The sequence below is a fragment of the Mandrillus leucophaeus genome, unplaced genomic scaffold (genome assembly GCF_000951045.1).
Source record: "Mandrillus leucophaeus isolate KB7577 unplaced genomic scaffold, Mleu.le_1.0 Scaffold392, whole genome shotgun sequence".
In the NCBI taxonomy this organism is placed as follows: domain Eukaryota; kingdom Metazoa; phylum Chordata; class Mammalia; order Primates; family Cercopithecidae; genus Mandrillus; species Mandrillus leucophaeus.
This window is the reverse complement of record NW_012104165.1, coordinates 1,873,087-1,878,030: the sequence shown is the minus strand read 5'-3', so window position 1 is coordinate 1,878,030 and position 4,944 is coordinate 1,873,087. Positions and strand designations below refer to the sequence as shown.

At 47.5% G+C, this 4,944-nt stretch overlaps 2 non-coding genes across 2 annotated transcripts; both read left to right on the top strand.

The window, feature by feature from the left end:
- The first annotated feature begins 3,538 nt into the window (after window positions 1-3,538).
- On the top strand, window positions 3,539-3,611 carry TRNAF-GAA. The gene has a single exon. It is a non-coding gene; the product is annotated as a tRNA-Phe (tRNA).
- Window positions 3,612-4,505: 894 nt separating this feature from the next.
- Window positions 4,506-4,577, top strand: TRNAA-UGC. Its single transcript has one exon. It is a non-coding gene; the product is annotated as a tRNA-Ala (tRNA).
- The last annotated feature ends 367 nt before the right edge of the window (window positions 4,578-4,944 follow it).

Below are 4,944 nucleotides of genomic sequence, written 5' to 3'. Positions count from 1 at the left end.
AAGAAAACGTCTTTCAGGTCCAAGCAGGTGAACCAGCTGTCCTCAGCTGGTAGCAACCCCAACAATGTGTACGGGTTAGGTACTGTTGGATGTGAAGTCACTGTAGCTTGATTAACTAAGTGCAAATCCTGTACCGTCCTGTAGTCCTTGGTCCCTGGCTTGGGAACAGGCAGGAGGGGAGTGTTCCATGGAGACTGGAACTGCCAAAGGTTCTTAGGCACTTGAGATGGACCTGGATACCTTCAAGAGCTTCTCTTGGGACCGGGTACTATTTTTGCCTAACTGGCTGGGCCCCAGGCTTAACTTTCATAAGTACGGGGGCTTGGTTGACTGCCAACCCCGGAGGGTTGTCCTGTGACCACACTATTGGCCACCGCTTAGCTAGAGCTGGTCTTATATCTTGGCCTGGCTCAGGTAAGAAAAGTCTCCATTCCTCCTCTCAGGGGACCGTAAGGGTCATAGTGACTCCTGTTCCAGGTAACTTTAGCAACAAATAGCCATGCTCTGTAAAAGAGATGGTGGCTCTCAGCTTGCTAGGCAAGTCCCTTCCCAACAAGAGCAAGGGACAGTCAGACATGTACAAAAACTGATGAATCACTTTATGTCCTCCTACAGTACAAGTCCGGTGCAAGCAGAAAGCTTGCTTTGCTGAAACCCCTATGGCTCCGATTGTCAATAGTCTTTTTGGATAAGGGGGCAAAAGGGGCAGTTACTACCAAATGTTCAGCACCGGTATCAACAAGAAAATCAATGTCTTTACCCTCGACTGTCATCCTGACCATAGACTCTTTGGGGGCACTTGAGCCCAGTCCCCCTCAGTCCAATAACCCTTTTGCCAGGTTGAGCAGGGCCCCTTCCTCCTTGTCTGGGGCCTCCTGCTCTGAGTCACCTTGTTTTCCTTTTAGCTAAGGGCATTTGTTCTTCCAATGTCCTATTTCTTTACAATAAGCACACCTGTTATGCTGCAAACGCTGACAGCCAGGCTGAGTTTCTTTCCCAGGCCCCCCCTTCCCTTGCCTCTTTGGGGGGACCCCTCTGATTGCTGCAGCTAACAGGTCAGCATTTCGCTGGGCCTGACGTTCATCCTCTTTGCAGTTTTCCTTGCGGCTTACTGCATCCCTGTTTACTAACACCTGGTTAGCTATTTCTAATAACTGTGATGTATTCATCCCTGCAAAGCCAGCCTGTTTCTGCAGTTTTCCTCTAATGTCTTCTGCGCTTTGACTAACTAAAGCCATGTTAATCATGCGCTGATTTTCAGGGCTATCGGAATCAAAGGGAGTATATATACGATGGGCCTCACACAATCTCTGGTAGAATTGTACTGGACTTTCTTCTATTCCCTGAACGACCTCAGAGACTTCATTAACGTTTGTGGCCTTCTGGGCTCCCCTCTTTAATCCTTCCAAGAGAGCTTCCCTGTATTGGTTTAGCCTTTCCACATCCTCTCTTTCATTTGGGTCCCACTGGGGTCGGTTGGTTCCTGGTAACTAGGTCTTTACATACTCTTGGGGGTTTTGGTAATCAGCCACTTAGTTGCTGCTTGGAGCTCTCTCCGCCTTTCATCTGTGTTAAAGAGGAACGTGAGCAACTGGTAGCAATCAGCCCAGGTGGGGTTGTGGGTCTGGATAATAGTTTGGAGCAAATCAATTAGAGCTTGTGGCTTTTAAGTATAGGACAGGGTACCAGTTGAGAAGGTCAGCAGAGGTGAAGGACTGGTACACAAAAACATGCCTCTCCACCATGTGACCATCCTCATCTACCCCAGTATACTGCTGCTCTTTCAGGGGCATTTGTATCCCAATTTTGGGTCGTAAACGAGCTGCCAAGGGAGGGGTTTCTCCCAAGTCTTCATCTCCTCTCTTGTCTACTCTGGGTGGCCTAGGGACATGTATGTTTTGCGGAGGGGCAAGCACTGTGGGCTCAAGAGTGGGGAGCCTCTCTCCCTGGTAAGGGGAGGGCACCACTGGGATCACTGGTGCCATCTCCTGCAATGGATCTTCTGATGTTGGGTTGAACAGAGCTTCAGGAGTTGATTTCCCTTGGCAGGTGGAGTGGGATCCTTCCTTGGCTATCTTTCTCTTTGCTACTAGGACTGCTGCTGCCTGCCCTCTTAGCCACCGTGGGGGGGTCTAGCACCAGCTGTAACCAATTATCTATGTATGGGAACTGGTCTGAGTATCCTGCCTTACCAGTTACCCTGTGCCATAGTTTAGAAACAAGGGACCTGTCCAAACTTGCTTCTGATGGCCAACCCACTTCTAATGTTGGCCAATCTATTTCACACTAAGTTCTAAGTTTTCCTGGTGTCATAGTAACCCTATAGTCTCCACTAAATCCTTCCTTGAAATTTTGCAACATAGTTCCTAGTGGAGTGGGCTTTCTTTGTGTCTGACCCACGTTTCCATGAGACAAAACACCCCACTCACACCACATGCACACATCACAGAACAAAGAGCGGGTAAAAAGGGCACACACACACACTCTTTTAGTTTACACCAAACCAGAATCAAAACCAAAATCAGAGTATCCAGAAATCCAAGCCAGGTCAAAACCAAATCCAAAGTATCAAGCAATTGAAGTCAAGTCAAAGCCAAAGTGCCGGCTCAGGCAAGCCGTGGGTGATCTGGTGATCAGGCCACGCTTCCACTCAAATGGAGTGGGCAAGTTCCAAAGACCAGTTTTACCACGTTTCAGATGTCCAGACTTAAAGGGCCAGTTCCTTCCCCATGTTCAGCCACTGTGTGGATCCTCTATGGGGCCTGCTGTGCACTGCTCTGAGGAGGCATTCCACCGGGGCAATTGCCTACCCGGGAGCGCTCTCAGGACCCCGTCCCTCAAGCTGGCCAGAGTACCCCGCAGGGATGTTCCACAGGGCAGGCCTAAGTGGCCTAAAGGGCTGCCTCGACCGCGTGTTAATCACCTCGATTCCCGGTCAGGGAACCAACAAATGTAGCAGGACGAGCCACAGACAAAACTCCTCAGACACCAGATTAAAGAAGGAAGAGGTTTTTATTCCACCGGGAGAAATGGCAGACTCGTCTTAAGAGCCGAGCTCCCCAAAGACAGAGTTCCTGGCCCTTTTAAGGGCTTACAACTCCAAGGGGTTCCACGTGAAAGGGTCGTGATAGATTGAGAGCACATGTGGTTAGAGTGGGGGGTTAATCTTTTAACTTCAGGCCTGGTCATCAATGGCACTGGCTGGTCTTGCCACTGACTTAATTCCTGTTGTTTTTCAACTTTTTCTTCCTCCTTCTCTTCAGAGACAGGAGACAGTAAGAGAAATAGTTCTTTCCTCATTGCTTTGCTCTATTCTTCACCTTTGCCTTTTCTTTCCCCGGCTTTTGCTAACCCATTCATTGTCCTTAAAATTGGGTCCTATTTTCAGACATAAATTGGAGCAGAATCTATATTTTGGGGGTGAAGGGGTGAGTGAATGACAGGGGATATTGAAGACAACAGAACTGGAAGATATACTGACCCTACAAATGACAGTTTTATATTTTGAAGAAATAGCTAAAAGAACAGGCTTAAAGCAGCCGAAATAGCTCAGTTGGGAGAGCGTTAGACTGAAGATCTAAAGGTCCCTGGTTCAATCCCGGGTTTCGGCAGGCTTCTTTTTTCAGTTTTAGTTTTGCCTAATAGAACTCTTATTTTTATTTATTTATTTATTTTTTTCTCGGAGTTTCACTCTTGTTGTCCAGGATGGAGTGCAATGGAGCGAACTCGGCTCCCTGCAACCTCTGCCTCCTGGGTTCAAGTGATTCTCCCGCCTCAGCCTCCCGAATAGCTGGGATTACAGGCTGGCACCACCACGCCTAGCTAATTTTGTATTTTTAGTACAGACGGACTTTCTCCATGTTGGTCAGGCTGGTCTCAAACTCCCGACCTCAGATGATCCCTTAGCCTCAGCCTCCCAAAGGGCTGGGATTACAGGCGTTAGCCACAGTGCCCGGCTAATACAACCCTTATACAACACTTGCATGCCAATACCAGAAGGGTGTATAGAACTCCAATTTTTTGCTGTTGAAAATCCGATAAAGGTACTACACACACACACACACACACACACACACACTTGTGTGTATATACATATATATATATGCATGTATATATGCATCACTCTCTCCTTTGGTTTCATATTCCACTGAAGTCTTCCATGAAGCGCTGACATTAAATAAATTATTTAAAGTCTTAAACCTAGGAAGTGATTTTTTTTTTTTTTTTTTTTTTTTGAGATTGAGTTTTCCTCAGGCGCCCAGGCTGGAGCGCAGTGGCGCGATCTTGGCTCACTGCAACCTCCGCTTCCCGGGTTCAAGGATTCTCCTACCTCAGTAGCTGGGATTACAGGCGCCTTCCATTTCATGTCGTATACGGTATTCTAAATAATTTATATCCCCTATTAGTACCGAGGATCTTCTACTCACAGCCGCTGCAGACGCTCCATTATACTCAGAAAAAGAAAGCTACCTCCTGAAAATTATTACAAGAAGGTTTATCAGGAAGGGGGTGTAGCTCAGTGGTAGAGCGCATGCTTTGCATGCATGAGGCCCCGGGTTCGATCCCCAGCACCTCCAAACGTTGATTTTGCTATGGCAGTGCTCAAACCTAATTCTCAAGCAACGTTAGACTCCGAATTCTCGAGCAACGTAGACTTCTTCCTCCGCACCTTTTTCTATCCTATTTCTGCACATATAGAGAGTAAAGACGTAACCCAATGGGTTGCCTCCATTTATAACCAATCTCTATGCTGTGAGCTTCGACATCACCGAAGGCGATTGCCACGGCCGAAGGAAGGTGAAAAAGAAATGAGGAAGAAAGAATGGGATCCCAACAGGGCCTCTTGAACCCAAACAAAAGACTGCACATCCACGGGCGGTTCACATTAGCTCTCATTTTGTACTATGATTAAAGAGAAGGAAAGACAAAGAAGAAGAAGGGAGA